Source organism: Polyodon spathula, chromosome 34 (genome assembly GCF_017654505.1).
Source record: "Polyodon spathula isolate WHYD16114869_AA chromosome 34, ASM1765450v1, whole genome shotgun sequence".
Taxonomy (NCBI): Eukaryota; Metazoa; Chordata; class Actinopteri; order Acipenseriformes; family Polyodontidae; genus Polyodon; species Polyodon spathula.
The window spans coordinates 4,511,317-4,523,627 of NC_054567.1; positions in this window are offsets into that span (position 1 = coordinate 4,511,317).

A 12,311-nucleotide genomic window follows, 5' to 3' on the forward strand; every position below is an offset into this window, starting at 1 on the left:
TAAGACTTCCGTTTCTGTCTCCCTTTTGATACAGTATCTGAACTGAAGAAAAGCTGCGCTGGCACTTTATAACACAGACATCTTATTCAGCATTTTTTTATAACTGAATCAATATTATGCCTATTACATGGTTATCTTTCCTAATGCATTTACTTTTTTTGCTGCGAGAGGAGCTGCAGCTTTCTCTGGGAGACGAGACGCTGGGGCGAGTCCATTCCCTCTTCCCCTCTCCCAACCCACTCTCCTTCTCGCACTTAGTTTGCTTGTCTGTCGCTCCGAACTGAACTCCTGACCGCCGTTTAGCCAGGCTATTTATAGTTTAAAAACAGCTGGTTAAAACAATCCATGAGTGGGAATGTTTTTTTTGTATAAAATATAGCGTTGATTACATGGTGCTTTATGCATGGTTAATTCACACAAAGTTACATTTTTGCTTCACTATATGTGCATTACAGAGAGGGAGTTATTTTATTTTGTATTTTAGTGAGATGTGTGTTGTTTCCCACGGCGAGATCCAAAAGGATGAAAACGTACTAGAATATGTGTGCCTCGCTTCAGTCTCCATCGCAGCTGCTCTCCTTACTTCCTTAGTGTCATTTGAAACTCCGCCCATCATCACAGCTTCTGCTCAGTCCTCTAATTTATAATGATGCAGAAATTCACAATAAACTAGCATGTGAAATTAAATTAAATTTGGGACTATATTGCACTGTGAATATATACACAATAAAAGTTTCTGGTTTTGTCTTAATTTAAATGTGTTTCAATTATTTGAATCATTTTTCTTCCCACAAATGACTGTGTTATAAGCGGTATAAACCACTTCTGGGGTGCTATAGATCATGGGAACCACACAGCTCGTTGTGGTTTATACCTTATATATATATATATATATATATATATATATATATATATATATATATATATATATATATATATATATACACACACTGAGTGTACAAAACATTAGGAACACCTGCTCTTTTCATGAAATAGACTGACGAGGTGAATCCAGGTGAAAGCTATGATCCATCCCTTATTGATGTAACCTGTTAAATCCACTTCAATCAGTGTAGATGAAGGGGAGACAGGTTAAAGAAGGATCTTTAAGCCTTGACACAATTGAGACATGGATTGTGTATGTGTGCCATTCAGAGGGAAGACAAAAGATTTAAGTGCCTTTGAACAGGGTTTGGTGGTAGGTGCCAGGCGTGATGGTTTGAGTGTGTCAAGAACTGCAACGCTGCTGGGTTTTTCACGCTCAACAGTTTCCTGTGTGTATCAAGGATGGTCCACTACCCAAAGGACATCCAGACAATGGTAGGCCAGTGGTCGAAACGGTTCATTGATGAAAGAGGCCAAAGGAGGCTGACACAAATTGTGCAGAGCAACAGACGGGCTACAGTTAGTCAACTGACAGTCCAGTACAACATTGGTGCCGAAAGACCCATAAAAGAATGCACAACTCGTCATACCTTAACACAAATGGGGTATGGCAGCCGACAACCTAACAGAGTTCCACTTCTTTCAGTAAAACACAAGAAATAGCTGTTGCAGTGGGCTAAGGAACAAAAACACTGGAGGATTGGAAAAACATTACCTGGTCTGATGAATCCTGGTTCCTGCTGTTTCTAGGGTATGGAGAAAACCATACAAGTACATGCATCCATCATGCCGCGTGTCAACAGTGCAGGCTGGTGATGGTGGTGTGATAGTGTGGGGTGTGTTTTCATAGCACACATTGGGCCCCTTTATAAAAGTGGAGCAATGTACTGTAATTACATGGAAAAGACCATTCCATGCTGTTACCGTGTCATTACATTTGGTAACAATATGTTGTTCACAAAGCCATTTCAGTGTAATTACACAGTAGTTACCTTGTAAGAGCAGGAACCATTGTTAATTACCCACTTATTACACATCAGTTACACAGCTACTGGGATCTAAAGTGCTGCCGAATGGGTGCCTTGTTTCTTGCTTGTTTTATACGGTTACAATAATTTTATTTCTCTTTGCAGTACATTTTCATCTGTAGACTGAAGATGTGTCTACTTGTTTTGTTGTATATCATTGTATCATTCTATGAATGGGCCACATTGAAAAATACTTCAATATATGTAGGACTTGAACTTTCCAGTGTTTGTTTGACAGAAACAGAGAGTACATTTAAAGTGATCACATGAATGTGGAAAAAGCATCTGGATTTTGATGTACAATTCACAGGTTTGATCTTTTTCCCAAACACAACCCAGATAAAACAATACATTCATTTCTGTATTTTGGACACCTATTCAAAATTAAACACGGAAAAGCTTGTTCCCTAACTGTATTTACCTAGTAATGGGTCCACTAGCTAGCGTTTATAGTGAACAACTATTATACATACAATCAACCTTTAAAGTAAGAGACAAGGGATCAGTTTTAATCAGACAGGTAAAATGCCAATTAAATCATTTTTATTTTAGCCATTTACTACCTGTAGTCTTTCCACAATTAATACATGCATAGGAAAGTTGTATGAGTCACACTGACTAAAGAAAGGAAAAGTGACTTGACCCCAAGCTTAGAAGCTTCAATGTACTCTATAATTTATCAAGGACTTCTCAGCAGCAGTTCTATCATATGGGCAGTTTTGTGACATTCAGGCAGGAGACATGATCCATCTCTTAACTTTGGCGTGCCAGGGGGTTACCTTTTCAACTGACAACTGTAGATGATAAGTTAAGTGACATATCCTATACTTAATGGCTGTAGAGAAAGGAGCAGCCACAAAAGCATGTGTAGACCGTTTCTGATTTTGCCCTTTCCTCATCCACATTTTTCATGATTTCAAAGCTGCAACAGCTGAAGCGCATTCGAATTAGATTTTAAAGGGTGTTTTTTTACAGTACAGTAAAAGGAGTATTTTTGGTTTTGCATTCTTAATTTAGTAAGTAACCCATTTCCATGTAGCCAGGTGTAAAAGCAATATTTGTATGTGTGCGTGCTGGGTATCAGTGTCAGCAGCCAAGCTGGAAAAGGAACAAGACTAGTTGTATTGTTTGAAGAAAATTGATGAGGAATCTGTTAGGAAGTTAAGAATTAAATTACACCGCCTTTGAGTCAATAATTAAATGATTATCTTAAGAGTACATTACTTTAAATGTCATTTTAATTGCTTTTCCTTTCATTATTTTTTTTCGCTTATGGTAATTGCAATCATTATGACTGCTTCTGTGTTCTGTTGCTCCATATAGAGTTCATATCATTCTCCTCTAAATCTGCCATTAACCTGGCTTTGAGCTTTAAAACAATGGTTGCACATTCATAATGAAGCCACAGGAATAACTGTTCTGAAGTAACAGATGTTGAATTCAGCCCTGTTAAATTTATGTGGGTTTAATTATGCATACTCATTCCATGTTCCAGATGATGTTGATCACATGTATAAAGCATACACTCATGCACAAATTCATTATGGATTTGCTGCCATTGTTTTTAAAGTGTTACCTAATAATGATTTGAGAGGTATAGCACAAACAGTGGCAATGTGAGGTCTTCCACGCTACCCCACAAGCACGCCTCAAGCAGGCCCTGGACCAACATCTCCGGGGGTTAGTGAGCAGCACTGCCTCCAACCCAACCCAATCCTTGGGGTCTCTTCCTGAGTCTGCCTGAGTGGTGCTGAGTACTAATTGTGTTAAATGGTGTGGTGGGACCACCAAAACAGATTTGAACCCTAAGGGGGTTTGTCTGTATTTACTGAGTTCTTGGGGTTAATTCAATGGATCCAAATGGTGGCAGATCTCCATTATCACTGTTTAAATATTAAAAATAAACCTTACACTGCCATATTCACCACTAACTGCTTCAGTTTAGGTCACGTGAATTGAATCAAAGATTAAGTCATGCAATAAAAATGTGCAAGGGGTCAATAGTCGTGACTTGGAACAGTGTTGTTAAGATTCCGAGACTGCCTGGCAGTATGCCAATGATGGCTGAAGAATGAAATAATAATAATAATAATAATAATAATAATAATAATAATAATAATAATAATAATAATAATAATGATGATGTTTGGGCTAAATAGGTTAAGTTGTAATCAATTGGAAACCGGGTTTACTAGCTAGGGTTTTTTTTTATCACTATGGGATGTTGTAATTGAAAAGTGGGCCATGTTAAATTACAATGTGCAAACGTGGTCTATCTCACACTGTAAAAAAAGAAAGCTGATAGAAATGTTTTTATAACTTCTCAGCTTAATGCACTACTTTGTACATTGTATTGTGTTGGAAGTTTCAATTAAACTAGCAGATGGTGATCACATTGTATTGTCTTGTCTTGTACTGTACATTGTATTGTGTTGGAAGTTTCAATTAAACTAGCAGATGGTGATCACATTGTATTGTCTTGTCTTGTACTGTACATTGTATTGTGTTGGAAGTTTCAATTAAACTAGCAGATGGTGATCACATTGTATTGTCTTGTCTTGTACTGTACATTGTATTGTGTTGGAAGTTTCAATTAAACTAGCAGATGGTGATCACATTGTATTGTCTTGTCTTGTACTGTACATTGTATTGTGTTGGAAGTTTCAATTAAACTAGCAGATGGTGATCACATTGTATTGTCTTGTCTTGTACTGTACATTGTATTGTGTTGGAAGTTTCAATTAAACTAGCAGATGGTGATCACATTGTATTGTCTTGTCTTGTACTGTACATTGTATTGTGTTGGAAGTTTCAATTAAACTAGCAGATGGTGATCACATTGTATTGTCTTGTCTTGTACTGTACATTGTATTGTCACTCCTGAAATTCCTTATTAAACCGAGTAATGCCACTTATGTATTTCAAGTAGTAAATTTGTTGCAGACTTTACAGAGTGGGTGAGATGGGTTTCTTAACCTCTAAATGCTAGATTTGCAATGTTTATTTTGCATGCCATATTTTAACAAAACATAATGCTTGGTATCATGATTAGTGGATTTGATATAATCCTATTACAAAATGGGCTATGTTTCATTTCAATAGTGCAAACAGTGCTGATTGTTTTTAAGGGGGGTTATTTTAATCCTTTTTTTTATCAGAATACTGTATGTCCCATCACAGAACACTGACGATAAAAGTGAGGGGTCATTTAGTGAAGTGGAGAGTGCAGCCTGAACCCAGTCAAGATACTTGTTCCAAATAAGTAGCAGAGACACCGTGTAACAATTTATTTTTTTATTTTTTATTTTTTTGTTCCTGGGTAGTAAGTGTTATTTCCTAATTGCTTATGCATCAAAAGTATAGAAAATGGCTATTATTCCCCACTTTGCTTTTGTGACCAGGACAGTGATATTTCAAAATAACACTATTTCCAATGGGAAAATTGAAAAATTTGTGTCTTTTCTTTCACATAAAGTCAGAAAAAAACAACATATGAATCCAAATTAACATTTATACTAAAGCAATACAAAAATGACTACAAAAGATTTAGAAGTGAGTAGTTTTTCGAGATTTACGATTATACTGTATTTAGATATTGAACAGAAATTTAAGAGCCGGGCACAGTTTTTTTTTTTTTTTTTTATTCCTGAACACTGAATGAGAGTTATTGAAACTTCCAAAAAGAAGAAACCATCCAAGGTGGTAAAAGTGACACAAAATGAGTATGAGTTTGGGCTCACTCTAAAGCACTCAACAGAAAGAAAAATGCTTAAGGAATGAAAGTTACATGGCTAGAAATCCAGTGAGAGTGGAAATCCCCTAGAACAGGAATATACCCTGGTTTGAAATAGATTTCTCAAGAAAAACAAGAGGAAGGTCTAGTTCAACAACACCAGTCATGGAGAAGCTGTACCCAGGTGGGCGACCAATCAAAGCACTGAAGAAACAAGACCTTCTTGGACTCCTTCATTATATCCCGTCAGTGTATCACAAGTTCTAGTGGGATCTATCAGTAGATAGTAATTATTACAGCCAGGAATTCCATCCAGATTATACACCAAATGAGTCAGGAGAAAACAATTTCAATGAGGTGTCCTACAATGGGACGTTTCAATTAAACTAGCAGATGGTGATCACATTCTAAAGGCTGTAAATTAATCCATCCTAGTGCAAGATCTCTTAACAGAGAAATATACTTAGTTAAAATGATCTATTTGGAAGTAAAATAGAAAGACTGGAAATAACTGTTTTAAAGCAAACTATCTAAAGAGGGAAAAGTTTGTTTTACAGTGGATGTGGACTTTTATTTTTCATAAAGTGTAAGACTCTAGACTAAATATAATGGCACACGTAAGGGAACCATTGTGTTTTCTATCTTTACTATATAGTGTGTTTACATTTTAGATAAAATTTCAGGATTTTACTAAATAAATGAAACCGTTAGAATATTATTATTATTTACCAAAATGGTGAATGTTTGGTCATAAACCTTTATATTACATAGGAACAATAAATGTTCAGAATAAAAGTGGACTATGTTTTATTTTTGGCCAAAAAAATGTATACATGTTTAATTAATTTAATTTTAGTAATTAGACTTTGAATAACATATCGCAGTGTTCCTTTTCACACTAAAATAAATGTAAAATAAAATGTTCAGATTTTTCAGGAGCTATTAAACTTTGTCCTTAATTTTCTCAAAACTATAAAAAAAATTACTTCTACCACTTTAATACTAAAGGGCCCAGAGAAAAACTCACAAGACAAAACAAACACTGCATGAAAACCCTTTGCAGACATTCAGATAATGAAACTACCATCGCTGAGACCCAGCAGATTCATTAAATATCCTCAGGAGAGATAGACGCATTTCTGGCCATAAGATAGATGGAGAGGAATACTCATTTTCTCACAATCAGGCATAGGTGCAGTATAGAAAGATAGTTTTCCACTATAAAAAGCGCTTTATATTATTTTGTTTGTATTTCAAAATACTTTATATTATTTTGAAATACAAACAAAAGCATGTATTACTATGTATGCACACGATTAGCTAGCTGTTAGTACCTCTTTTAATATTAAACCAACTGCCTACTTCTTCATCTTTCCAAGTGCATGTGTTCCCTTAATGTACTAATCATTACCAGGAACTGGTACTGAAAAAAAAAAAACATATACTTACAATTCTACTAATAATTAGCCATGCTTCATGGTAAACTAGCCATTATCAAATACTGATGTTAGTACACTAGGCATTAACAGTTAAAACTAAAATACAAGCCCACAATATCAAATATTACGGTCATTGCTTTACCGTGAAATAGTAAAACCTCATCTAGAATACTTTGTTCAGTTCTGGTCAACTCGCTACAAAAAGGATATAAAGAGTGCAAAGAACAGTGACCAGAACTGTTCCAGGTTTAAAAGGCATGTCATATGCAGACAGGCTTCAAGAATTCAATCTGTTTAGTCTTGAACAAATGAGACTACGCGGTTATCTGATTCAATTATTCAAAATTCTAAAAGGTATAGACAATGTCGACCCAGGGATTTTTGCAACCTGAAAAAAGAAACAAGGACCAGGGGTCACAAATGGAGATTAGACAAAGGGGCATTCAGAACAGAAAATAGGAGGCACTTTTTTACACAGAAAATTGTTGGAGTATGGAACCAACTCCCCAGTAATGTTGTTGAAGCTGACACCAAGGGATCCTTCAAGAAGCTGCTTGATGAGATTCTGGGAACAATAAGCTACTACTGACGAAAATGAGCAAGATGGGCTGAATGACCTCCTCTCATTTGTAAACTTTATGTTCTTCTTATGTTCTTGTAGTAGCAGAAGTTGAAAAGGATCCGCACACTGTGATCAGGAGAGTGGCGACAAGGAAACCACTATATAATCAAAGTAAGCCAAAAAACATTATTTTATTAGACCAAAGAACAAGCAAAGAAATAAAGTGGTCACTGCAAGTGCAAACTTTTTGGTCGTTTGACCATCTTCAGTGCTAAACAGTTTAGGAACACCTGGGTATTTAAAGAGTCAGGTGTTCAATTAAAAACAAATAGACAGGTGTACAGACCAATTAATACATTAGAACATACAGACATCAGAAGAAATGTACTATATACTCTATTAAATTACATTAGGTAACAGGAAAATATCATCTATAATAATGATAGGAATCATAAGAATGTATCATGTTGATAAATTGATGGGTTTAACAAACAGTTATCCAGATTATAGCAAGTCATATAAATTTGGAATCAGATTAACACAATTACATAGCATTGATTTTAGTATTAGAGAAAATTGAATAAAGATGATATATTTTTTCTAAAGATAACATGATTCTTTATTAATTCCTTCAGGTTATACTGTAGAATGTAGAATACTATTTTTGTCAGTTGGTCTGGTATAGAGGGTGCTATACAAGGATCCCTCATCCCGGCATACAGTAGTATCGAGAAAGCTAACCTTATGTTTATCATATTCCAAACTAAAATTAATAGATGAAATCAAACCATTCAAATAAGAAGCAACAGCATTAAGTTTTATTTCAGTGCCAGACCATAACAAAAAAATGTCGTCAATATATTATTTCCAAATATGAAAGGATTATGTCCAAATATATTATGTTCTAGGAATCCCATAAAGAGATTGGCATAATCGGGTGAAAATGAAGCTCCCATTGCAGTGCCCTCAATTTGTACAAAAAAAAATTATTTTTATATTAAAAATAAATAAAGGGGTCCCCGAGTGGCTCACCTGGTAGAAGCGCAGCGGCGTGGTGCGCTGGGTGAGTCGTGCAGCCGCGTGGTGTGCTGGGTGAGTCGTGCAGCCACGTGGTGTGCTTGGTGAGTCGTGCAGTGCAGGTTCACGTCCTGACTGAGCAGAGTAGGCTGGTCTTCACTGGGGATTCCGAAGGGAGTGTCTCATTGGTCTAGGTGCTCCTGTGGGTTAGGCAGGTAAAACCAACAGGGACTGTTTCTCCTCATCACTCTACAGTGAACCCTGCTGGTCAGGCACCCAGTGTGCTCAGGGCAGACACCTGCAGGGCTGGCCTTTGTCCTCCAGAGGTCGATAGCTCACTAACATCTGCTGTCGAGTTCCTGGGTGAAAAAGGAAGCTGGCTTGGTTGTGGGATCGGAGGACACTCACTGAATCTTCAGTTCTCCTGAGACATGTGGGAAATTGCTTCAGTGAAGAAAAAAGCAATTGTGCATTCCAGACTGGGAGAACAATTATAATTGTACGCTCTTAATTAATTAAATAAATAAATAAATACAATTAAAATACAATCCTGCACTACTGGATTAGTGGCTGGTTTCACAAATCCAGCACTATTGTACCTATGGTTCTTTTAGGTGCTCCTACTAATCAGGGACAGCGAAACCAGCCATAAGACTTTAAGGGGCACTGTATTCAGAGCTGCTACTGAGTATATGATCCAAGGGAGTGTTTATAGGATCTGTTTTCATAGGTTTTTACACTGTATGACAGCTTGGTAAATAAAGTCTTTACACCTTTACATTAGGAGTACATTTTGAAAATAGAGGTTTCTTTACAGTTGGTAATGAATTGCTGTCCCATGTTCTGGACAGGTCTGGGCCATGAAGGTGACTTTCCCCCACGTCCGACAACTTTACTAGCCGGCAGTGGCAGACTGTCCAACTATTACAAATCATCTTCTATATAATGAGAAGCCTTACAGTATATTTTATGGCTTGGATGATACTATTATCTGTAATTCTAGTTTTTTTTTTTTTTTTCTGTTCTTGACTTCTCATGACCTCAAGTTACTGTATATTAACGTGACAAACATTTAGCACATACTTTTGTATGGACATTTTTGTCAATTTATAAAGTATGTATTATTAGAAAGACTATTCTTTGGAGTCATGGAGCCTGATGTTCGGGGATTGTGTGAACCGACATTCTATGAGTTCCAGTTCTACCTGGTTGACCCTGGAATATATAATAAAGTGTATTTAAGTTTGAAAGCATTTTGTGTAACCTGTTTTTGAAGAAAATTAACCTCACACTTTTGTTGACTTTCATGTATCAAAAGCTGCAAACCATTTAAACCAAATCTGACAGTCTCTGAAAGAGAGCTTGGTTGGCAGGTGCTTCTACGCCACAGTAGAACTGCACACTGTACTAATATTTCACAAAAAACCACGTCAAAAATGGATGTTCCTAATTGTGATCTATTCTGTAACCTTTCATTGGGGATTATCCCTTCAGAAGAATTAAAAACTTTTCAGCCTTCTCTAAATACTACACACTGTCTAGCCAATTTACTCCAGCTGTGTAGGTATAGGTAGAGTAGGTCATGTGAGTATTTGTTTAATTTAATGCTATTTTATTTATTTCAATTTTTTATTGGATCAAAAGAAAATAGAAACAAATTAGTTCCATACAATATACATCATTTGTAACATAAAATGAAACATATGGGGAAGAATCTCAATATATAATTATACATAGACTTTATAGCTTTTGCATATATTATCGGCTTAACGGCTTTTTTGTTATTAGATTTTTTTTTACTATACTAACATATGGTTTCATTTCTTTTGAAAACATGAAACAATTATTTTTTTGGAAAGTAAATTTACATTTATGGATATGGAATTTGGCCAACAAGATCAAAAGATTTACCAGACAGATTTCATTTTGGTCTGTTTTCACATATTTTTTTGCAAGAAAACAATAAACACACAACATTCAGATGGGGATGCCTGATTCAATGACTTGATTCATCCCAGTAGATATATTGTTATGTGTATTGTTAATACACCCACCCCACGTGTTATCGCCCCTCGCTATACTGCAGATTCGGATTTATCATGGTCCTGGAGTTGGCTCCCCATTTTTATTGTCTAACTGCGTATTCCTTAGCTGCAATACACATAGGCACTTAGAATTACTGTTCATTTTATTTTGTATTGCACATCACAAACAACAATATACAAAACAATTAAAAACAAAGCATTAATATTGTACTGTTATCATACACACACACATTGCACAATAACACAAAGCAAACTAAATATCTTCCTGCTGAAGCGGTTTTTATTTTACCCAATGAGGTGTTCACATGTGGCAGCAATGCACTAGCAAAAACCACAAGGCAGTGACGTCAGCTCCCTAGAATACAAGCCTCCTTGAATGGATTATTTCAATTTGAGATATGAGAGGAAGACTCATGAAATTAATTGGAGACTGAAGTTGATATGAAGCAATTACCCCTATGGAATTAAAACGGTGTGCTGCTTTTTATACGAAAAATTAGAAAAAGCAGTTATGTAGAAACTTATACTGGACCCTGACGCCCCCGATAAAACGAGGGTGTGGTTGTACAGTTTATTTGTTAGCCTATTTGTTTTTCTATGGCTCTCTCGCTATATTGTGGCACTCGATATATAGTGAATTTATATTGGACTACGACACCCACGATATGTCGAGTGGGTGGTGTATTTGCAACGTTATGTATTTAAATGCTGTCAATCTGTATTTGTGCTAATGTGTGCTCAGAAAATAGCATTTTTCATAATGACCATGACCCTTTGCATAGCATTACCTGAGCCCTCCCTAGCCAACCATGACCCTTGCGCAGCATAACCCGACCACTCCCTAGCTAAGCATGACCCTTTGCACCGCAACCTAAGACCTTGCATGCCGAAACATGACCCTTTGTGCAGTAACATGACCATTCCCTCGCCATATTGGAGTCTGAAACAGCGCCTCATACCTGTGTGTGTGTGTGTGTGTTTGCAGGAGAGAGCCAGACGCTCTGCCTGTGACGTGCTGCCAGACGAGTTTTGTTCACAGAAATCGCAGCTGAAGACTGGTCAACTGCGGTTCTTAACCAGCTGGTAGGTGTGTCCCAGCAGAGCATCTCGCAATGAGCCAGGGCATGTTAGCCTGTATGAACAGTGAAGAAGAAAAAAGGCTTATTTTCTGTGGTGAGCAGCCAAGAGACTTGCTTGAAACTCCGAATCCCTATGTGTTAAACAAGGCTCAGAACTTCTCTAATTATTTGCTTAGGAAAAGGACAGGGATACTATAGAGAGGGATTTTCAATCCCACTCTGATGTATAGTTGTGTCAGCGGGACCTCCTGTTGTAGAAGGAGTAGCGCAGCACCGTGTTCATGGTGACTTTCATTTTTAGTTGTGCAGTTTTGTTTTTGTGTTTTGTTTTGCACCACTGTGTATATTCACCTGTGCCATACCGCAGCTGGTTTCTTTTTTATGTGCTGCCTTAAATAAATCTTGGGCAGCTGTGCGGCATTGCAAAGAAGTCTGTCTGAGTCTGTCCTGGTTGGTCTGTGGAAACCCACACTCCATACTACTATTAATGGCATGAGTTATATTATTTAACAGTTTGTTTTAA